Source organism: Natator depressus, chromosome 12, assembly GCF_965152275.1.
Source record: "Natator depressus isolate rNatDep1 chromosome 12, rNatDep2.hap1, whole genome shotgun sequence".
Taxonomy (NCBI): Eukaryota; Metazoa; Chordata; order Testudines; family Cheloniidae; genus Natator; species Natator depressus.
Window position 1 is genome coordinate 15,334,910 of NC_134245.1, and position 25,418 is coordinate 15,360,327.

At 36.9% G+C, this 25,418-nt stretch overlaps 1 long non-coding RNA gene across 1 annotated transcript in view; it reads left to right on the plus strand.

Annotated features, from left to right (window-relative positions):
- LOC141996527 (uncharacterized) overlaps positions 1 to 25,418 on the plus strand; it is a 261,493-nt gene that overhangs the window by 136,654 nt on the left and 99,421 nt on the right. Inside the window, exon 4 of the long non-coding RNA XR_012641557.1 lies at positions 9,409 to 9,447. This is a non-coding gene — a long non-coding RNA (uncharacterized LOC141996527). The remainder of the gene's footprint in view (positions 1 to 9,408; positions 9,448 to 25,418) is intronic.

The following is a 25,418-nucleotide window of genomic DNA, read 5'->3' on the forward strand; positions in this document are numbered from 1 at the left end:
GTAATGAATGTGCGGAATTGCAGACTAGACTGATCTGTGTGAGGTCAACAATTTCCCACTACTTGCCTCGGTGATTGGGTTTTCAATGCACCGTAATTATTCTACTATAGATGGAGTATTGTACAGTGTTCGCATTAATCAAAATGGATTTACTGAGGGATTTAAAAATAGTTACTGTCTGAGCCTTGCGATTAAGCCTTCAGCAGATAAAAGCACATGGCTGTGCAACATACAGGTTGGTTTGAGGTTTTTTGTTTTTCCTTCTTACAGTCATCTCGGGAGTAGACCAGTTTGGAAAAGAAAAATCCCAACCTCCTTGAGGAGAATTACCCATTTCTACAATTAAATTTGAACAGATTTTTTTAAAGTTAGTGTCCATTTCCATATATCATTTCACTTCCATATTCTGGCCAAGACTGGAAATACCATAAGACCCCTTTCTTGAGATTTCTAGCTGAGTTATGCAGATTCCAGGTGTGTGGATAATTCAGATATCTAACCAGAACCCAAACATCCACCTCCAGTAGTCATCGTAGATTTCACCTGAAATACATAGTGTATCATGATAAATATTCATAGATGCTGTTAAGGTACTCAGATACTGTGATGATAAAACCTAGCAATGTTTGCTCCCTTTAGCATTCTAATTTATGGGATATTCTAAACCAAATAGTGAATATTTCTGCTGTAAATACACAGTCTTTCATTTAGAAAGTTTACTGATAATTAGGATTGATGTTACATTTGAAGTTAAAGCACCAATTGTTCATGGGTGTTTTCTAATTCCACTTTCAGAGTTTGTAGACTAGCCAATTTAAAAACAAATTAACAAAGGAGACTATTTTGGAAACTGTCTTAAAGAACCTTAAAATGTTCACCCCCAAAAGAGGAATGTAAATACAACATTATGGTTGCTCCTCAGATGGCAGGTTCTACTTCTGATTCATGATTAGTTACCTGAAACAATGTGAGTTCCATACACTGAGAATTAGGTGGTGCCCCCTTTAATTCTGGCTTATATGTGAAGGATAACATACTTGAGAATTGAAGGTCATGGGCCATTTAGTTTAGTTCCATAAGAGTCTAGATCAGGAGATATTCACCAATAGCAACTATAATTTTGAAGGAGAAATTATGGGACGCGCAGGGGAAATTCAGGGCTACCCTTGCCTTGAGTCCCCTTGTCAACTCTGTTAGTTTGCAGTATTATTTGCAAATTTTTGTAAAAAGATTCTCCTCCCCATTACTGTGGGGAGAACGCCGCATAAACAATAGGGGAACTGACTGTTTGTTTTGGAGAACTAGTAAAACAGCATATGCACAAAGTACTGTCAAATGCATATAGTAAATAAAATGAAAAACAGAGAAGAATATATTCTCCAGTCTTCATCCCATTCTAACAATTGTGTACACTCAGCCAGGAAGTGAAAGCATACGATGTCACTGTGATATAGCCAGTCAAAGCAACTTGAATTTCGTCTATCAAATACAATATATTTCTTGCAAACAGGCTACAAAGAACTATTTGCAGAAATACATTTTTAAGAAATAGTTAATAATGAATGAATTTGAGAGTCAGGATCTGATTGTGGATGCTTCACTATCAGAAAAGGAATTGACAGTTCCACATGTAATTACTTTCACATCACTGATATTAGGGCTCCATTCTGACATTGACTTATACATGAGTAAGGAGCACAGAAAACTCTTGCTCCCATCTATGTCAAATTTGACAACATCCTGTCTTGAGTAGCATGGAAGGGGCAGTGAATTAGCTCCACAGTAGCTTGGCATCAGGACCCACTGAGCTACGGAATGTGGTGGGAGCTTGTGCAAATAAACAGCCCATTTCCTTCCTGGGTTAGTGGTGTTCAGCATACCGTAGCGCTGAGGATGGTACATCCTACTAACTAATGCCTGTGGAGATACCAGGAGGCAAAAAAGGTTATTGTGACACACCATGGAACCCTGCGGATGGGGTGGGGATGGCATATACATGTGATTGGAATTGCTGTATTGTCTCTCCCTTCAGCCGAATGCCCAGAGTTTTGGGGTTTGCAGCTGATGTGTGATAATACCATTTGACCCATATATGCCCTTAAGGTTTTTCCACTGCCACTTGTACATCATCTAGGAGACTCTCTGTATGTGTAGAATCGGTTTGGCTCATTTACTTGTGTCTGTGTCTGAACTGGGAGCTTTTAGCAAAACAAACCCCTGAATGCCTTTTTCATCTGTTACCTACCAAAGGCCAAATCCTCTGGCACAAAATAAAGATGCTGCAAGGCTCTGAATTCAGTAGGTTCTGCATATGATGGTCAGGATGTAGGGAGCTGTCCTGTGGGGCGTTTCCAAAAAGAGGCAGATTCATTGGACTCCATCCCTCATGCATGTGTGTGCGTGAACCAGCAACAGCTGCAATAGAGGCTCTGGAGTAGTGTGATGCCGCAGCCCAGTGCACCTCCCCTGCTCACATCTCTCTGACTTGAACAGTGCGCTTGCTAGAGGATTTGGGCCTGCTTGTCCTCACTAGGAAAAAAGGTGTTTAATATGTTAGTTAAAACCCTAATGTATACAGGGCAGTTTGTATGTTAGTGTGTTAAATGGTAACCCTAACTGGGAGAGCCTATGGCTTACCTGAGCCAGAAACATTTGTTCAGACTACAACATGCCCTTGTCTACACTACGATTTTGACACGTTTCCTAGTGTAGTTATGTCCATAGAGTATGTGACAAAACAAACCCTCTTCTCCCTTGTTTTCACTTGCTGTTATGCTCCTTGACAAGACTGACAGAGGTGAAGGTTACAACTGTCACCTAGAACTGTGCCATAACACAGAGGCTGCAGTCTCTAATTTTCTCACACTCACTATATTCGTAGTCTCCTAATTTCCTCCCTTACTAGATTTACAAATTTCTCTAAGTATGCAGTGTTTCCTAATGTGTATGCCCAGATGGAAATCCTTTCAAACACATACCTGCATATCTATCGTCTAATTTCTTAGCTTCTTATTAAGGTCACGTGAAAGTGGTCAAGGTTAATGAGATAATTAATTTAGCACAAGATTCATAGATTGTTCTTTTGCAGTTGACTCAACCAGTAGCACATTTGTGCCTTTCATAGGTCATTATACTCATTATTTATTCAAGAGCTATTCACAATAAGTCAGTAATTTTGTGTGCTAATCTAAAAATAGGCAAGAACATTTAAAAAAAATTTCCTTAAGGCTAGCCATGCTATGCTCACTCTACGGTGCCTCTTGCTGGATATGCTATCAGAATCCTCATTTATATTAGGGGAAAATGTTTTTAAAAGACAAACTCTTCATAACCTATGATCCTTCAGAAAACCAATGGACATACATCATCATTTGGATTCAACGTAATATGAATGGAACCATTATGGCTCTTATTTTTATGGTGTAGGATTTCTTCAGAGTTTTGACAAAGATGACCTTATGCTAGGGTAAAGCTAAAAGAGGGAGAGAATGAATGCTTTGAGGTACTACTACTTCAAATGGTTGTATCTTGTAATACATCTATTCTAAAAGTCTCATTTAGGCCCTGTTTGAGTAAGGTACTTTTAAGCACTTAACTCACTGTAAGCATATGAGTAGTTGCATTGATTTCAGTGTGCCTGCTAACGAGTTTAAAATTAGGTAAGTGTTCATATAAAGTTGCTGAGTTGGAGCCATAGCTCCCTTTGTGGAGGAAAGTTGAACTATTATGGGATGCTGAAAATATGGCACTCAAACAATTGGATACGTTTCGTGAAAGTAGAATAAGAATTTAAGGCATTAGAAGTTTCTGAACAAAGCTCTGCTGTCAGTGTGCAACCTGAGTGAATCCCAATAGGATTGGCATGCATTACAGAGTACAGAATTTGGTCCATAGTATTCTGCTGTGCAACAAAACTGCCAAATTGAGATGACTGCTCTAGATTTTCATGCATATTTATTTTTTCATGCATAAAAAGCAGCCATTTTTTTCAATCTGAAAAATTTTACTTTATGATGAAGGGAAAAAAGAATGTAAAGTGCCCAGAAGAGGACATAGTGTGGGTCTCCTCTGTAATGGGCTGCATGAAGGCCATGGTGCAAAATGGCAGCTACTCTTACAGACTGTCAGGTTACTCAGAAATGGAAGGGTGCAGAAGAGCTACAAACATCACAATAAAGGATTACAAAATTGGAAACAGCCTGTTAAATTAATTGTGCCTGGCTGTCCTGCTGCAGTCCACAAAACTGTGTAAATAGTGAAAATCGTAGAGCTTGGCTCTGAGGTAGGCCAACCTATTCAGCAGCAGGGTGACTGTCCTTCTGAAAATCATGTTCCTGTACAAATGTAGCTCTGGGCCAATATTGCTCTATGGCAGGAAGAAGCACATACTAATAAACTCTTTCCTATTTAACTCAGGGTGTTATTTCAAGTGGTGTTTGTTTTTTGTTTTGTTTTGTTTATGCTAGTCATCGACCATGGGTTAAAACAATGCAACAGTGGTACATATGGCCTAAAATGGAACAACTTAAGGTTATTTGATCTAGACTTTGGTGACGACATTGCTCTTATCAATGAAGATGCCAACGGACTACAAAAATGCACAAACAAGTAAAAGAAGTAATGGAGAAGATAGGTTTGAGATACAATGCAAAGGAATGTAAAGTCATGTTAATGGGGACTGTAGGGACAGAAATCAAAATTGAAGAAGAGAAACTGGAGAAGGTGGACAGTTTTACATATCTTGGAAGTACCATCAACCAACATGGTACTAGTTCCGAGGAAATAAGAAGAATCAGGAAGGCAAACGCTGCATTTGGAAGACTCAAAAACATCTGGCAACTCAAAAACATCTCCTTCAAGACAAAACTGAACGTGTGCAAAGCAATTGTTGCCATCACAACATATATCAGTGAGACATGGCAACTTACCAAGAAAGATACGCAAAAGCTGGATGCATTTCATCACAAATGTCTGAGTAGAATATTGGGAATAACATGTAGAGATAGGAAGATGAATGAAGAAGTCAGAAAAATTACTGGGCAAGGCACCATCTCACAAATAATCTACAAAAGAGGACATCAGTGGCTGGGATATGTGCTGAGAATGGAAAAAAATGCTTACCAAATACCGCCCTTGACTGGAAGCCAGAAAACGCAAGAAGAAAGTGAGGAAGACTGTGACTAACACGGAAACGGACAGTTCTGAATGACATCAAGCACCTCAGCATGAAATGGGCAGATCTGGAGAGAAGGGCAGGTGACAGGGAAGGATGGCAAATGTGGGTAGCCCAGTGTGCAGCAAAGCACAGGATGGACTAAGGTCTAAGGTAAGGTTATTTCAAGAGTGCTCAGTCTTGGCCTAGCTTTTTTCCCACTGACATCAGTGGGAGTTTTACCATTGATTTTGGTGGGACCAATGGTTAAACATCCGTTGCATACAGTGGGGGCAGAATTAGGCCAAGGCTGAATGCTTTTGAAAATCCCATCCCAAGGGATGTTTAAGCTATCATGGGTTTGCTTGGGATTTATGGCTGGTGAAGTTACTTCATCCTTAGACTTAAAGTAACTGTTTTCACTTGGAGTAGAGGGAAAAAGCTCAGTGGAAGAGGGTTTGGAGGCTTCATCCTGCTGATTAATTTTTAACTAGGGCTTGTTGAAAATTTTCAGTATTCACAATTTTGGCAATTATAGTCAAAATTTCAAATTTGGATTTAAAAAGTGGTAAATTTTCATAAAAATCTCTTCCTAACTGTACTTATTGTTTGGAGAAATTTGTTTTTATTTTATTACTCATTCTCGCAGGGCAGACATGTTTTTGTGACGCTCACCATAGAGAGCAGAATATATTGAATATTTTCCTTTGTCTGTATCCGGTAACACTGGACCGTGCTTTTTTTAATGGTATCAACTGCAGCCTTGGAATCTGCATTAATTACTGCGTTTGAACATTATATGCAAATCTAGGTACTGGCTCCTTAACTTTATCTGATTTGCATGCAGAGCATACTTGCATGACGTGGACCTGTTGTTGTAGGCAAACACCACAACTATGCACACAAGTGGTTGTATTTACAGATATCGCTTTTTCAAAATTCATCCCTAAGAAAGGTAAAAATTATTTGTGTGTTTTCTTGATTGACACCTGCAGCAAGAACTGTGAATGGATGTAACTCATTACAGGATGTAATCTTTAAGCATAAGAGCTCATTTCTATATATAGTTGGTTTAAAGTTTGTGGAGTTAATTTTTATACTAGTATTTTGATTCTTTCCGGCAAATGATGTTCAGTATCTAATAAATGGGTTTATCTTCTTTCTTATATACAGACCTGCAACAATTCTTTGTTTTTTTTTTTAAATAATCCTGATTTCTTAACGGGTTTGACTGTAATGGTATTTAATGAAAGTGAAGCTTTTTCAAAACTTGCTATAGCTTGTCAAGAGGGTTGGTTTTTTTGTTTTTAGTTTTATTTTGTATTTAGAGAGCACTGTTAGCATTCATGGTACCTTACAAACATGTATAGTTCCTGCCCCACAGAACTTAACAGTGCAAAGGTCTGACCCAAAGTGCAAGTCAGTAGAAAGACAGTAGCCCTAATTACCTGAAGCGTCTGAACCTTCAAGCTCTCTCAGGGCCAAACTCCTGTTGCCTTCAGTTAGCTGATTTTATTTGAAACAGTGATGGTGACTTGTTGCTCTTCTCGGGTAACATGCTGTTGTATGGAAAACTGACCAGAGGCGACCAGAAGTAATATCTGTTACTTCCCTAATATTGTATCTCTGCCAACAGGAGAAAATGTGCCTAACCCGGAGATGCGCTGGGCACCCACAACTGCCATTGATTTCAATTGGCAGGTTGCAAGATTTAGTCCATTGTTTTTACAGGACAAATGTATTTTACAGTAAATTGATAATTTTAACTCTATCTATTTTTAACAACTGAGCTGGTCTAATACTGTAGCAAAAATGTCAGAACAAAAATTTACAGAATCAGAGTTCAGCATGCACAGAGCTTGTAGTACTGGGCTCTGGGGTTAGGAATAGACTGTCGGACATCTCTTGTTGTTCTGTTTTATATTAAATCTCAATCATTCCTTCAATGTGTGTGTTATCCCTCTAGAATCTTTGAGAGGGGTTAAAATAATAAGCCATTTGTAGTGGCACCATGCATTGGTCCTGTACAGATACTGTGACAATGCACATTTCCCCTCCTGTATTGCAGTGAGATGATGTCTGTGAATGATATGCCTTACCATGAGATATCACTTCTGGTTACCTTTTGTTTCTTCTGTAAAACAGTGAGTTCTGTTGACTGCATACTGATGCACCGTAGCGTACAAACTTTCTTGCCACATCATACTGTCTGAGGAAACTACATGTCACCACAGTGACAAATAAAATTATACTTAATAAGTACCAACCACCGAGAGTCACTAAAGTTAAAAGGAAAGAGACAGTTATATACTATAATTTGAAATAGAATTAAATCTCACCGAATTAAACTTTGTAGAAATATTGACATAGCAGAGATGATATTAAACTCAAGTCCTTCCTTGTTATTGCACATCTTGGGGCACGATCATGCCACCAGTGACAAAACTCCCATTAGAGGTGCAGGATCGATCCCTTTATGTGACATTTTTTTCTTACTACCTGCGTTGTTCTTTTCCTATTCACACATGCACTAATCCAGATCACTCCATCTCATTTCATACATATGTACATACACGCTAGATAATGCGTAATGCCTCTGGTATGTAGAGCTTTACAGACAGTAGCTAAACCTCATAGTGAGGTAGCTAGATAGGAAAGAAGGATTGATCCACAATTTTACAAATAGGGAAACAGAGAGACAGAGGCTAATGGCCAGATTATGTTCTTTGTAGTTATACCCGTATAAAAATGGAGTAATACCGTTCATTTCATTAGAGCCACTTCAGAGGTGGTGGGGTGTGTGTGTGTGTGTGCAAATGAGAGTAAAAGTTGGCCCTAAATGACTTGTATGAGGCTGCACAGCCCAGGTCTCCTGCCTCTTAATGCTGTGCTCTGAGGGCCTGACTCAGTTCCTTTTGTAGTCGGTGGGAGGTTTTCTCTTTATTTCCGTGGGCTCTGGATCAGGTCCTAGTCACGTGCTTTCCTGGGAAGATCAGCAATAGGATTTTAAGGAAGAAGTCTGCCAGTTATGCCCAAGAGGTAACTCTGCTAATGTTGGTCAACTGTGCCTTGCTAATATTTCCCAGAATGCCTTGCACTCTTCCTCAGTTGCTTCGCATCTCCAAGCTGGCACAAAGGGAATCGTAATCAAAACCCCACCGTGGATACTAAATGTGTGACATTTTCAGTATGAACTTGCATCAGGAAAGGCCTCTACATACCTCATGAAACAGGCATCGAGTCAACAAAATAATTTACAGGGACAAGTGTAACTAGAATTTGTGTTTCCAGTCTATAGAGTTCTGCTACTATGAGCGGGTTCACTCAGCTGTAAGACTGAACAAAGATTTAGGACCCAATTCTGCAGCTTTAGTCATATTGAGTAGCACGTATTGATGCAAGCAGCCCTACTGATGTTGCAGAATTTGGCCCTTAATTTTTACCACAAATCTGCTTCTCCTACCTGCATACACACACAGATATATAGCTCAGCTATTTGGGGACTAGAAAAGTGCTTTTTTTTTTTTGTTGGTGTGGGTATGGAAATTGCATTTTTTCCTTTTAAATATGCAATTGCAGTTTTTCCTTTTAAATATTTGGTTTTTGTTATGAATCGGCAAACACAATACACTTTTTAACACCTAAAAGTGAAATGGATATCAGTGTCTCCTGAAATAGCACTAATAAAGAGAATTAAGATTTCTATTTAAACAGCTACTGAAAACCAATCATTCAGACATCTCTAAAGGTGTTTTTGAGGCTGTCTTAGCTACTATGGCCCTCTAATGGTACTATTGAAAATATTGCTTGCTTACTTGCTCCATTTGTGTGTATGAAGTCTTGACAAAATGAAAACGAATTCTTTGTCATTTTTGTTTATTTTTTATATATTTTTCTTTTTACGCCTATGTGAAACAAGTAGAAACATAAAATAACTTTGCCCTTTTACTTGAGAAATGCTACTTTCAGTGACGATTAAGTTAAGACACAACTACTTGTTATATTTGGTTACTGATTGAACCCTCGGTTGAGCCAAAAAACCCACCACACCCATAAAGGTACATGCAGACTAGAACAAGAATGTAATGTTTGAGAGAGAGTTTAAAAGCAGATCTTCTGTGGACCATAAAGAAGGAAACTTGTCTTCTTCATTTCTTTGAATCAGGCCTTTGGGCTGAGATTACATCTGAGATTACATGTTTTTCAAATGTCATTTCACACACACCTTGCAATTCTCTCTCTCTCTTTTTACATAGTGAATCTGTGCAGAGTCTTAGAAACCTTGGTGAACTGAGGTGAGTAGAATGCCTTCCTTTTGTATTTTGGATAGATTTGAGAATCACTGATTTTGGTTTCCTGACCATGTAGTCTCCAAAGCCATTGTTCAAGCCAGCAGATGGTGCTGTGCCGCATGTTATGAGTCTACATATCAAACAGAGTATTATTGAACCAGAAAGCTGCTAAAAGTTTCTAGTGCAATGCCTGAGCTGAAACAAATGTTTGTTGAATTAAGTAGTGATTTCCTTGAGTCTGGGAGACTATTTTACTGGCTATGTTTTCAGTCTTTAGATGTTAACATATGCCATATATCACTTTTTCTTTTGGAATAAGGGGTACCCAACTACACTTAAACCAACTGTAACTGTTCATGTCACTTAGTAAAGGTTTGAATTTTCTGATAGAATAACTCATAAAACTTTCATATTAAGAGCTAAAATGGTTTAGAAGACAAAGAAATGCTGAGAACTGTAAGTAAAAACAGCAGCTAAGCTTTTACTTAAGAAATACAAAGGATGGAGTAATTTTTCTGTTAACATCCCTAGCTGTGTGAATAGCACAAAACAGTTAAAATATCCAGTTGTATAGTGTATATTAACCAAGGGGTAAAGACGGTAAATTGACTAATCTGATGACATCTAGATACATCTTTAAGTGAAATATTGTGTTAGAGAAATGAAATGATTTTGCATTCAAGGTTAGTTTGTGGTATTTTTGTATATTGCCCTGTGCCTCAGTTTTTTTAACAAAAGGGTTAAGCAAAAATTCCGATGCAAGAATTAAATGTGGAGCCCTTGAATTGTAAATAAGATTGTTCCAAGATTTCAATTTGCTGTGTTAGTCAGTGACAAGTACAACATTTTTAATGCATGCAATAAGATTAGTCTTCCCAAAGTAAACAAGCAGTAGTCTGTATGCATCTCTAGCAACTGGTTAGGGTTATATGTATGCAGCTTTGTTTCTGATAATGGATTCAAGTTCAACATAAATAAAAACAGTGTACATTAAATAGACCCATGGAGGATAAATATCTAATTGCCATAATCTGCAGCTAGAATTGAATGAATGTAAACATGCTAACTATGGAATACAATTCTTCAGAACACAGAGAGGCTAGCTGGATGATGATTATTAGCTAAGTATCAATATTTGTGTTTGTTTGTAAATCTTTTCCTCTCCAAAGATGGAAATGATCATTTTTAGGAGGCTTTTTCTAATTCACTAACGTGGATGTAGCTTTTAACATAAGATGTAATTTTAAGTTGTACAGGAGGTTTTGCAGCACTGCATTGAAGCACATCTTGCAAAATAATGGCCATTTTTCTGCAAAAAAAAAAATTGTTATACCATTGAAATTTGTTTCGGTATTCAGATATGAAATCTATTTTTGAAATCATATTACATTTTAATTTTAACATGAAACCTATTTTATTATATATAGCATGCATTGTGTGGTATAACATTGTGCATGTGTACATTAGAACAGATGTATTAATGTAAAAATGCATTGGTCCTTGTACTTCCTTTCAAAAATAAATTATCACTGTGGATATTTATATTCTCATAATGCATGAAATAGGCCCTTGCAAAGCTAGAAGTGTTAATCATGATGCTTTTAGCCAAGTTAACTAGGAGAACTCCAAATTGCAAATATTGGGATGAAATAATATAGCAGAATATATTCTTGAGAAAGTAACTCTACATTTGGAATAATAAAGTTTACATTGAGATAAATCTTTAGTCCACTTTTGAAGAACAAACCTAGTTCATTTAAACAATTATATTGAATGGTATAATGAGGTATTTTACTTACACAGCAGCACTCACCTACCTTACTTATGATAAAGCTGGGGTTGACATGAAGCTTTAGCTTAACAGGAAATGAAGATTTAACAACAACTGTTCTGGACAATGTATGAATACATTTTCCTTATCTGCTAGAAAAATGGCTCTCTGTAATTTAGATCTCCGAGATCTTCAATTCCCATGTGGGAATCAAACTAAAATGATACGGTGGGATGTTACATTAGAGTTCATACATGTGTTGTATTAATAATACAAAATAGAAATATTGATTTGCAAAGATTGTTTAATGTCCTGTCAGTTTTCAGTGTTATCCTTTTGAGTTTTTGTACCTGCCTTAATTCACTTCTTATGGGGAAGACAATTATTTGGACTTGTCAGCATATCTCTGTGCAGCTTTATCACTTCTTAATAAAGCCATTCAAAACTTAAAGCTACATGTGAAATCACTTTGCCAAAAGGATGTTTTAGCAGCTGAAACTACTGATGAATATTATCAAATGGAGGAAAATAATGGTAGCAGTTTTTCAGGAAACCACATAACTTTGTTTTCCTTCCATAGTCTCAGTTCATTTTTCTGATAATTAAAACACTTAAATTTTAAAAAGGGAGAGTTATGTAAAGTCGATCGATGAGATCAGTGGATGAAAAGTGTTATCTAAGAAATAGAAATTATATCTTCAGATAATGTTTGTATGAATGCAAATCAAAAATATATTTAGGTGTTGAGAAATTCTGGAGGTTATCATCAGTCCTGTTGAAATGTTTACCATAGGAGGAAAAATACACTTGATGTTTCCAAAAAGTAAAATGTAAAATTGTATTTGAAGAGAATTAAGCTGTATTGCACTGTATTCAAATTTTGAAAAAATTTACTTCCTAAACTTCTCTTTTAGGACAAAGTTTATCTTGTAAAATACTATAAAATAATCAAACGAAATATTTTCTCACATCTTTACACAGTTAATATTACATTAATATGTATATTTATCTTCTTGGAAATTATTATACCTTGTAATAAATGATTTTTTACATTTAAATGTAAAGTTCCTATTTAACATTCTGAAAATGAGTATTTAAATGACTAACCTACTTGTCCTAGAACTCATTGCTTTACTTCACTTCCTCTCACTTCATCATTTAATTTGTATGGTTTCCAAATCGTAGTGATTATCATCTATTAGTACCCCTGGTGACAGAGGGCAGGGCACTGTTGTATCAGAGTTAATAAAGCAGAAACACAAGCCTAATTACTATGGGAGATAAGCCATGCTGGCAAGATTTACCTTCCACAAGGTCTATATGTGGTTAATTCTTCTGAATAAATAAAGATACATAAAGAAAATGCTGATGGAAGGTTAGAAAATTCTCTTTGATTTGAGCATTACAAAAAATCTGGTTGGTGTGTGTGTGTGTGTATATAAATTAGTACATTACTAAAATAAATTCCAGGTGTCTGATAATGAGCTTTCATTATCTTTGACTTCATTATCATAGACTTTGGCCACATACAGATATGTTTCTGTTATGTGTTTTCAAATGGTTATATAAGAGTTACAATAGGCATACTTTCAGACTGAACATGCAGGCCCAAATATACTTACAGAATATCAGCAAAAACGTATGCATAGATGCAGATATTTGTTGTATATAGGTCTGATATATGCATAATATTTTACTTTGTGAAGTATATGGTGTGCCAGAATTTTAAAAGTAGTCTAAAAACCTGTTTAATAAACTATATTACAACAAGGTCGTCTTGAATAATAAGATTAGTATTTTCTGATAGTTATATATTTTACCAATAGAACAACTGCTGTTGCTGATGTTTTAATATCCTATCTGTATTTCAGCTTTCTTATCACATGCTGAGGTTACGCTTCAGTAACATGACTCAAATACACAAGGTTGGCCTGTGAATTTAATAATGGAAAAATCTGAGTTGTAGTGATGGTAAAGACCAGGTTTAATTAAATGATTTAAATATAGAAGTGACTACTGTACATATTTTTAAACATTAATTCTCATACTTAGCCAAAAGTATACATATTTCACTCCCTAATCTATTTGTGTGGGTATTAAGTATGTCTGGAAAGTTTTAAGTCACTGTCTGGATAATATTAGTTATGATGATTTGTTACGAAGAGATTAAGCCTTTATTAAGCAGGAAGAAATATATCAAATTATTGTGCTGTGAATGAAAAAAGTACTAAAATCGTTCATTCTGGGCTTTATATAAAAAGTTGTATTGATTGACTGTATTTTAATTTTAATTTAAACTTTATGATTCAATCTGTGTCTATTTTTAATTTAAGTGGATTACATTATTTAAAGAGCCTTTTACTGTAGTGACTTGGATGTACTATATTATTAGGTACTATGAGTTCAGCTTCTACAAATCTGTTAATACATAAAACCATAAGAAGCCTCTTATGTTCAAACCAGGTTAGAGTGAAGACATCAGATTAATATTTGATCATGTAGAAGTGCCCTTAATCAGATTTACTTATTTCTCAACAGAGTGTTTCTGCAATTATCGTAATTGTTGTGCTAAATATGTTTGTCTTTATATCTGGCTTTGGGCATAATCTTCTCTCTTGAAACCCTCTCATTGTGAGACTCAGATTCCTGTACAAAACCCAATTAATATTAAGATGACAGTCCCTGATGATGAGTTCCTAAGGAGCCAGCAGCTGAGCAGACTCTGTAACATTCTTAAGTACAGACTACTTGAATGATCAAGAGCATCTGAGAGAGACATACAATTCAATAATCCCTTTCTCAGGAAAGTCAAGAGTCCTGTGAGATAAGAGTGAAATCAAAGGAACACATCAGAAAGAAAATGACTGGTATAGTCTTGTAGTGTCTCTATTAAAATGCAAAAGTTATGGATTTTTTAGGGATGATGGGAACCTTTTCTGTTTTATTGATTTCTTTTTATAGTTTGATGATTTCTCTAAGATTATCTTAAAAGCTTAAAGAAAAAAGAGGCTTCATCAAAAGGTATCTTACATGACAGGAACATACATAGTTTTTGTTTCCATTATGTTACCAAAGAAATGCACTGTATAGATAAGGAGAAAAACACTCAGCTCAGGAAGTTTTTACTGAATCCTTGCCTGGGACATTTAACTCGCACACCATATGTATATAATTATGGCTATAAATGGCATTTTTATTATTCTGATGATGCACAAATGAATGATGCAGTTCACACTTTAGTTGCATTAAGAGAAATGGTCCTGGAAAAGGTGAATGACTGCACAGAGAGGAAACCCAGAGACTTTGCAGCAACATTATTTCATCTTATTTTGCTTTACTTTTGCAAAGTAGACATATAAAAATGGTAACACCAGAGCTTTTCTAATATCCTCCTTTACGATCTAATATCAACAACTAAATTTACTGCTGTCTGAAGGTGACTTCTAACCCATTGATTTGTCATCAGAAATTGGTTTCCTGTCACTTTAAAATTGAAGCACTAAGGGGCAGTAAAAACAAGCCTGTCTCTTCTAAATGGAGTTCTGGTTCAGGCTACATGCCATTACATGCTACATTTTTGAAAGTGTGTATAACGATTAAAAAAAATTGCTCCAGCGTGCCTAAAATAGTTTATTACACCCTCTTACATGTTACTCCCTAAACCGGGCTTTTGGATACCCAAATAAGCAGGTTGTACCTTGAACAAAAAAAAAAAAAGTGACCTGCTTTTGAAGTACCTTCTTACAGAATCCTCATAATTAAGAAACACTTTTGGTTAGTTATGATTATAGAGCCGAATCTGAGGTTTATAGAGTTGAAAAAAATTGCTGTAGGCAAATGTTGGATTTTCACAATCATAAAGGGTTAAATCTGGAAATCATTGTATTTTGGGACTGAGCCAATAATCTAAGGAAAACCTATTGAATGATCAGGGAAGCAAAATGTCTCTTTTCAACAACCTCTGAGCATTTTTAAGTAAAGGTAATTTTTTATATTTGACTTCAGATCTCTGCATTTACCTTAAATGTGTCTATTCAAATAGATGTGTAAGGATATATTTGGACATCAGTAACACAGTAATGGAAATGTAACACAGGCACTTTCCAATGCAACTATTTAAAGTATCCATCCCTACTTTTTAGTCCTGTTTATTATATATTACGGTAAATTTTGTGACTGAGAACATTATTCTGAGAAAAGTATATAATGTATAAAAGTATATAAGCATTTCTGTGCATTATCCCCATACTAGGCTAGACCAAATTATGAAATGTGTAATAAAAAGTGCTGTATTCATTGTCTTCTAGTCTTCCTGCTAATTAATATTCAAAAGAATCAGAGGAAAAAAATGAATACCTAAATCATTCATATCTTTATGCCTTTTGAGCTTTATAATAAACGCAAAATAATCCCTTACTTGGTTAAAATCCAACTTAAGAGTCAACATACAAAGGTGACTGCTCTGTAATACTAGACATATCTGTATTATGTGGGCATGTTACAGCTCCCCTAGAATCTCTCAATAGTAATTATTATGCCAAGCACCCTGTTGGCACAATTACACTAAAGCTCTAATTAGTAGCAGTAAGATTAGAACCCCTACATGTTAAATCTGTAGAGGCAAAGCTGAGTGAAGGATTTAAAACAGTTTCAAAACATTGTATTGTCTTTATTACAGTCTTTATATTTCAGTAAAGAAGGGTTTTCTATAAAATGCACTTAAAATAATCTGGTCCTGTCTCTAAAAATAGGAAAGATAAGGTAATTGCAGTCAAACCTTGCTACTCTGCTTCTATCTAGGTGCTTTATATCTGAAGTGACAACTCCAGTGGAAGTTACATACTTCCTTTTTGTTGGATGAATAGGTATTTTTTCAACTGAATGAAAGTGTTTTCTTACCAATTTCCAGTCAGGGGGGGAAAAAAGGTATGGATCCATGAATATCATGTGCCATAGTTGTCTTCTTGTTCATTGGTGATTTTGTATCATAAATAAGCAGACAGAGGAGCTAGTTGCATCATTAGTAAATCATCATCCTGACCAATGTCAGTTCCTGCTTCTCTCCATTTCTCCAGCTTCTCATGCACTATATTGTAAAAACGAATGAAATACAAACTCCAGCCTTGCCTCTACAGGCAACACATCAATGCTGGGATACTTGACTGAGCAGCATCAGTCTGTGGGCCTGTTTCCTGAGGTTGGAGGACAGGAAGAATGGGAATGTAACACTTTACAAACATATTGTCAACTCCTTGCTTTCAGTGTCTGGAAAATTATATGCTGGCAGCTGTATAAGGGTTAATAGAAAGAAAAGGCTTTTTGAATTGTGAAGGGTTGTGGTGAGTTACAGCATGCATAAATGCTCACAGATGATGGGGTCTCATCGAGTTTGAGGAATAACTCTGAACAAACAGGTAATGACTACTTCCTTACTGCATAATATATCTACAATTGTGAGAAAATCTGTTTCTCCTTCATTGCTTGATCTTCAAAATAATACATTTAACTGAAGCATAATTGTAGAATAAGAGGACAAGGTTTAGATATTTGTATCTTCTCTCTATTTTTGACCTTTCTTAAATCTCATGTTTGAGAAAAACTGTTTCTCTATCAGCCAAGCTGCTATTTTCTGGATCCTGTTATATTTCAGGAGTGAGATTCTCCACTGGTATAAATGGAAATAATTCCACTGAAGGCAGTGGAGTTATTGAAATTCACACCAGCTCAAATTCTGGCCCACTGAGCCTTTAAACTTCCATCTGATGCAACCAGGATTTCCTGCACAGTGAGGTGAATTCCAGTGAATAACAGTCAGTTCGTATTTCAAAAAAAGACACCCCTTATCTCCAAGACAGGTGGAATTTGAGTCCAGAACTATAGGTCTAAAATTAAATCTTTAATAATTTCTCATAAGTCACTCTGTATAACTGTTACTCACATGTATATATGTAGAGCAAAAGGAAAAATATGAATAGTGTATTCAAATCTAGCACTATTTATCTAAAACAAAACAAACCCCATATATTTATTTATTTATTTTCATCCAGAAGTGATTTTCACATGCTTAATGGTGCAGTAAGGGAAGCAGAAACCCTAACTGTTGGCAAAATGCATGCACTGAAGTTGGATATACTTTGAAGAAGTTTTAATGCCCATGGAACAGGTAGCCTCACTCATTGAAGTCAGTGAAAATATTCCCACTGATTCCAGTGGGCTTTGGATTATGCCTGCAGCGGGTAACCATCTTTTGCATGGATCTCCCCAGGCCTGCACAAAGGGAGGAGAGAATGTTTCATCTATGGTCTCATCCACTCTGTTCCCCTTCAGGGTGCTCTGAAGGTTCAGGAATCTGCATATGGGAGCAGGGAGGTTCCAGGCAGGGCCAAGAGTGGGAGATTTCACAAGAAACTTTGCCCCTTGCCTATCCAGTTGGAATGACCTGCAGTCAATACACTGAGGGGCGCTTGTGGGGTTTTCCTTTGCTCCAAGCCCACTCCTTATGTGGTCTTCCATGGCAGAAGAGGTAATCATGCACTGTAGTTCTGTATGTTTTGTCAGGCCTGAGAGAGTCAGTGATGTACTTCTCTGAATGGCTGCGTCAGAGGGGAGCACAATCTCCATTACATTGCATTAACTCTGCTACAGGCATTGCCGTGAAGGCAACCTTGTTTAATCAGCTTAGTAAATAACTCTTTGCATAAATGCATGGATGTTTGAGGGCACAGGTGAAAATCATCAGAGTGCAGCTAAAGTATTGTTTTTTTATTTCATTAGTCAGGCTTAGTTTATATACAGTCATTCCTCTGCTCTCTGCATGACTCAAGAGCCTGCTCTCTTTTACTTTTCAATATTTATCCTGATGAAATCTTCAACCTTGTAGTCTCAGCTTTAAGGAAATAAGATCTGCAAGAGAAAAATATATCTTACCTCATCAATAATAAAAACACCTGCCATTAAATTAAAAAAGTATGATTTTGCAAAGAATTTTAAACGGTAATAGTTCACATTTCTTTCATTGTTAGAACTATTAAATGCATATTAGCATGGTCATTTTTATTTAATGGAAACAAATAACAGTTAATCTTATTGGGAGGTTAAGTGGGTTTACTCTGTAAAGGGCAAATCCCAGATGAATGTTTTCTTTTTTAAAGAATAGCTTTAGTCACTGACAGATGGTCTCTGTCTGAGTCTCTCCATAGACCGATAGTTTCTTTTTACACATTTATGAAAGTTGTAGATATAGATATTCAATAATATGCTGTTGTATAGGACAAAGAGCAAGCCTGGTGGACTGATCGGATTAGATTTCAGATCAGTGACAGATGGTTGGTTTAGCAAAGGCAGATAAAATTTGAAAGAATAAAAAAACACTTCACGTGTAAAACACAATGGAAGAATGTCAGGACGAACCAGTTTCTTCTTAGTTGAGGACAACAGCGTAGCACTGGTTTAACTCAGTGGAAAGTTGGGTATCATTCGTATGTTCTGATTATTGTGTTCATTTCTGACTTTCAAATCATTCTAGAAACAAATTGCTTTGAGATCTTATCTGTAAGTGCAAAGAGAAAGTAAAACAGAGACTCTGATTTAGAATACTGTTAAATAACTTGCTCCTTGGCCACACCTAATCATAGCAATGTTAACTTTGCAGTACAAATGGAAGTATTTTTAAAATACATTTATATCTCTAGCAGCCTCTATAATCCTACTGGTTAATACCACATTTTTGCTTACTCCATATGCTACATTTAAAGTTATAACATCATTATAACCTTAGTCAAATAACCATACAGCATATTTAGTGGTAATTTGTCACACTAAAATTATTCATAGGGTGTCTTGTTATATTTATGTGCTATGCCATACTATGTTTTCTGGCAATGCAGTTTGCTAGATTTCATAGATTTACTGTGTCTGCTTTTTTATGACTGACATAGCAATAACCAGATTGCAAAGATATTTATGTTGTTTGTGGCTTAGCAAGATAATTAAAGGATATAAATTAATCAAGTGCAATTAATTAGAAACTTTATGTTCACAGCAGTCCTTCTTTGCATGTATAATTTATATTTATTGATTTCCCGGCTTTCATTAGCCTATGAGATAACAGCAAAAATGCATTAGAGAAAAAAATGTACAATTAGCGTGAGAGTGAACTCTGGCATAATTGATAGATCAGCGCATGTTTGGGGCAAATATAAAGCTTTGTTAACTGTCATAAGCAGTTACAATTGATAAGTGGTGTTTCACTACATATCTCTCAGCTGATTAATGGTGTTTTTAAAGAGTCCTCTTAATGGGAAGCTGATAGGTTGGCTGAATTTACATTTTAATCAGAGTGTTTATGATGGAGGCTGCTCTAAGAAAATTCATTGGCACAGTGGTGTAAGGAACTTTCTCTGAGGGATCTAGTGGAAGAGGACCCATTTTAACATGGGTACTCACCTTCTCCATCTTCTTTATTTGTGCCAAATGATCAGCACATGGGAGAGGCAAGAATATTCACTGAGTATTAATAATTTGCCAGTGCCAGACAGATAGAGTGGTGAAAAGGAATAAGGCCAAAAATCCAATTCCTACAGTCTCCTGCTACTAAGCAGTAAGGTAAAATGTGCATGAACACATACAGAGGAGGTACATCAAGAACGCTTGAAGGGCACACGAGAAAGGAGAGCTAACTTTTCTACAGATGTGATCCGCAACAACGACTTCCAGATCTTCAGTCCATGCGCTACTGACAGTAAGTGTCCAGGCCATAGATGTAGAATTTTGCTAGAATACAGGTGAGCCATATGACTGCAGGCCTGACTGCCGGCCTGACAACAGTGGATAAAAGTTAACCATATCATTGGGTGTTGAACTGTTGTCAAGAATCAGTCCTTAGTGGCATGGAAAGGCAGCCATTAACTGTAATTACCACAGTGGTATTTGTATCTACAACAAGAGCAACAAGCATGAGTGGAATGGGAACAAGTAAAGATGGTGGATGGTTGAGTTTAGAGGATTTGAGTCTACTTAGCATTCTTTCACAAGAATTACACAGGGAAAGGCGGATCAGAAAGAATACACATCATGGCATGCATGCTAAGATATAAATACTACAAGAACCTGTTGCTTTAAGACACGTTCTAGAAAAAGATTCAGAGGAGTGCTCTGCATATCTCTTCCCTGGGTAACGGACTAAAATTGAAATGTTTAGACTCAGGGGCAGTCCACACAAGATAAGATTCTGTTTTCATTAAAGTATTCTTTTCCAAAGTACCCCATTTGGTAATCTGGAGACTTAGGTTTTTGTAGTTTGTATATTGTTAAAATTGTGAGTGATGAGTTAGTGCTGAGTAACGGGCAAAGAGCAAGTGAAGGCATGGGGCAGGGATTGGAGCACTGTGGAGATGAGATGCAGAGTTAAATTAGTAGAGAGGGAGGGAGTATCAGGTTTAATGGACTTCAGCGTGGTGCTTTTCATTCAAAAGCTAGTGATAGTTTTCAGCATTGTATAACAGAAGATCAGTACCCTCATGGCTGTGGATATCTCTGGGCAAAATTCAGATGAGGAGCTAACTATGTAGGTATGATTACCTGAACAAAAAATGATTTTCAAGTATCAGTAAGTACTCAAGGTTAATTAATGGTATGTTTTAAAGCCTGTCTATGCAACTTGTGTCAAATCTGCTGGCAAGTAAGGAGAGTGAAAATGTGGCTCAACAAATACACTAGGTTTTTTCACTGCTCCGTGATATACAAGAAAATGAACAGAGAATTACCACAGATAATATATTCAAAGGATAGATGATGCACAGTGTGGTCAAAGGAATGGCCAATCTAGGTGGTTTGCAAAATGGCATAAGTGGGAAAATGTAATTTTCAGATACTGTGCCATGGCTGGAATGTGCCTGATGAGATGAAGTATCTGACTCTAGCTAAGGAATGGGAAAGTAAACGTACCTATATTCCATTTTAGTTTAGATTTGATGGTACCCCATAACAGAATACTACTAATGGAATTTCTAGCCCCAAATAAAGTGCAGAACACAAAGAATAAAACTTAAATAAAAATAAGGTGTCCTGGCAATATATTTAATGCATTGTGCTTGGGGCTGTTCAGGTTTAACCAGAAAGTAGTGGATATGAAGATAAATCCCTTTTTCATGTTCTAACAGCTAACAAAGTCAAATAGAATAATAGCAGGCACCAGGTTCAAGGTGGTACAGAGGATATATATTTAAATAAGATGTTGTGTTTGCAATCTATTACATGTTTATATGGCACCCAGTACATACTATTTGAATGCTTTGCAATACCCCTGTGAGAAGTACTATTGTCCCCACTTTACAGAGGGGAACTGAGGTATAAATATTTACCGTCAGTCATACAGGAAGTCCTTAATGGAGCAAGGACTTGAACGCAGGTCTCCCAAGTCCTAGGCTAATGCCCTAACCAGAGCATCATACGTCCTCTCTTCCTTGGTTGCTATTGTAACCACTGTGTCTGCATGGATTGAGGCCTTAATCTGGTGAAAATTCAGGTGACAGAATTACTTTGTAGACTTACTTTGTAGATGCCCTACTCACAGTAGCAGATATATAAAAGCATTATAGATTGAGTTACGTTTTAATATCCACTCCAGTGTGGTGATATCATCTACCAAATCTGGATGAGTTTGTAGTACACACAGCTATTAATGATCTGTAATCTGGGTAAATGTTCTTTGTGACCTGTGGGCCTGGTCATAAGTAACTTCACATAAGTAACTTGCCTCATTTCTTAGTGGGCATGACCGGGGAAAGTAAATGCATCAGTAGGTTACAGACAGGCTGTCTGTTCTAGCTGAGATGTCCCCCCACCCGGTACCATTTACAATGGACAAGATAAGCCTGGAATGTAAGATGAGGTAAAGAGTAAGTCAAGCATGCACAGTGTGTGGACAGAGCATGATGTACAGGGTTTGGTTCCTGCAGAGTAACCAAGCCAATCCCGAAGCATGTGATGCAATGTATAGTTAAGAGTGCAGGTGGTGTTAGTAAAAAATATACAAGGAAAAGTTTTCCTGTGTAACTTATACCAGCAACCTTTGCTTGCACCTGATCAACTTAGTGTAGCTTAGTTGTATGCCAAATAAAGGAACCTGAGTGACGAGATTGGAGTTGAACCCAGTTCTTGAGGAACTGAGTGGAAGAGATCTCGGAGGAACCCCAACATTACACGAGATAAGAACCCTTAATACCAACTGGCAAGGAGGTTACAAGAATGTCCTGATTCTGGTATGTACATTCTGGTTCACCAGAGAATGTCTTGTGAAATGAAACACAGAATCACATTGGTCATTTAATATCATTGTGAAATGTATGTACAGATACTATATAAAGAGGTGTGTATGTACACACACAGCTTCTTACATATGTATAATAATATATATAATAGAAAATGTTTTAAAGTCCATGTCAAGGCACAGTTGGCAATCAGGTTTTCTCTCAGATGAGAGATGTTCATTCAGGTGTCTCCCTGCTGAGATGTAGATTAAGCACTGTAAACACAATGGATATCCATTTACGTATGGAGTCAATAGAGAGATGTGAAATCAACAGGGAAGGAGGACACAAGACCAAGTATAAAACCATGAACTTTAGGGATATAACTAAAAGTCAAAGAAGATATCCATGCACTCTTATCTTGCACCTAGGAAGTAAACAGGCAATGCATACACATTGATGAACGTGGTATCACAACCAGCCTTGGTTGAAGACACTGCAAAAGGCTTTGGATGAGATAAACTTCATTAGATAGGAAGTTAACCTAATTAGTTCAGTTTAGTCTCTAGAAAACATGTTATGATTTTGTTTTATTTTATATGTAAACCTTTGTTTCCATTAACCTTACTCACTCTCTTTTGAATCTGTGGTAATAAACTTATCCTTGTTTTCACTATGAATATAACTCAGTGCTGTGATATTAAGCAAGGTTGCTGATCCGGAGTTGAATTATACAAGCTGCTGTGTACACTGTTCTCTCGGGAACAGCAGACCTGGTATTTCTGTGAGTGTTCAGTGTGTAAAGGGCTGGGCACAACTGGGGAATGTGTCAATGGGGTTCAGGGATGGGGATGTACCCATTTTTATCCTGCAAAGCAAAAAAAATAAAGGCTGCTTTGGTGGCTAATAGGCTGGAGGTGTCAGGGAACTGACAGCCAGTTATACACACTCAAGTCTCCCTCATGCTGAAGGCGGGGGGGTGGGGAGAACAAGGTGATTCTCTCTCCCGAGTACCTCGAAAAGTCACATTCTTATATTGCTAATAACAGTTGTTAGTTTGACATCAGAACTGAGATTTATAAGGCACCCCTGAAATGCTCCTTTATATGTATAGATACATGTACTATGGGTGCAGATGTTGGAGTACTGGGAGAACTATCAAGGCTGAAATTGGTAACTTTATGGAAGTAATGAGATTACATAGCATTGTGTTCAATGGCCAACAGTAGACTATGTATTGCAAAACGCATTGAAGTAAATGGAAAGACACCCATTGATTTCACTAGGCTTTGGATCAGGCCCTCATTGGTGATGCATTAGAGTGATGTTCACTTTATAAAAGCAGGAAATAATATTTCAGCATGGCTTTATGAAATACACCAAAGAATTTAGGTCATTGACCATTTCCTTGTTGGCCATCCCCTTTGGACAACTATGGGGTACTGTGCAAGGAGAGGCATTCTTGGGGTGCTGGAAGGAGGGAGTGGATCAGGACGCCTATATGCACTTAGTCCTAAGTAGCCTTGCCTCCCCTTGTCGCAAACCAGTCAATCATATTTCCTTGTCATTGTTTGTCTAAGTTAACATCTCCATGCGCTCCCCCACTGTGCCCCTATTTTACCTTTGTTTGTCCTTTTCCTCTGTAAGCTCCTTGGAGCTGGGATTGTCTTAATTTGGTCTGGAACAGAGATGAACATTTTGTCAGCACTTAACAAAGAACAATAAGATGATACGCCTTCGGTACAAGGAAGGAGATTTCAACAGATGAATATGGAAAGCTTCGGAAGAAAGGTTTCTCTTTGATATACAGGTGGTCAGAAGCTTTATATTACAGCAGAGGTGGAGCTACACCTACTGGTGGTCATAGAACAGTCGTGTTTTGCGTTTTTTCTCTAAAGGAAGCTGTGGTCTCTTTAATTAGCGGAGAAATGCTTTTATTATAGTCAAATATGGGAGGGGATGGGACAGTCTCAGCAGCTTTGTAGGATAATGGAACCTGCAATTGGTTACACTTTACATGTCCATTACTATGAAGTGTTCCCCACAGGTGAATGAGTTCATACTTCCTTTTAAATAGAAAAGTCCACTTCCAATGCTTTATTGTGTAATTTAGAAAGAGATTTTGTCATGTCTTAGACCAAATGTTTTATGTACGGAAAATGTGATGACTGGAAATGATGATAATTGGAGAACGTTCTACTTTAGAAAAAAGAAAAGGAGTACTTGTGGCACCTTAGAGACTAACAAATTTATTTGAGCGTAAGCTTTCGTGACCTACAGCTCACTTCATCGGATGCATCCACTGAATGCATCCGATGAAGTGAGCTGTAGCTCATGAAAGCTTATGCTCAAATAAACTTGTTAGTCTCTAAGGTGCCACAAGTACTCCTTTTCTTTTTGCGAATACAGACTAACACAGCTGCTACTCTGAAACCTGTTCTACTTTAGGTTATTCTCGGGTTATGGCTATATACTTACCTCACTAAAAAGGTTATCTGCAGTTTATGCACATGTAATTTTCATGATACTAAATTACTCCATACTAATTAAACAGTTTGCTACCCAGTTTAAGCACTTGTTCATAACAAAACAGAAGAGGTAGCGTATCAGCTTTCTTACCTTCTTGATGTTGCTGGCATGCCTGAAAAATGAACTGGTTCATATATCAGTTTTCGCTTCATCTCAACAAATGCTATCTATGCTTTATGTGTATATCGGGTGGGCGGGGGGCAGCGCAATAGTCTGGGTTTATTTTGTAGAAAACAGTCTAAATCAATTATTTGTATATTTTGGCAGAGTTAAGTAAAATGTAGCAAATGGATTACACTGAGTTAATCTAGGAACCATTCAACAAAAAGGATTATGGTATGAAACTGCCAATGTCATGTAACAATGAAAAGTAATGAAATGTTCCAAGGTAATGAATGCTAGCTCATTTGCATGTCAGATCTGAA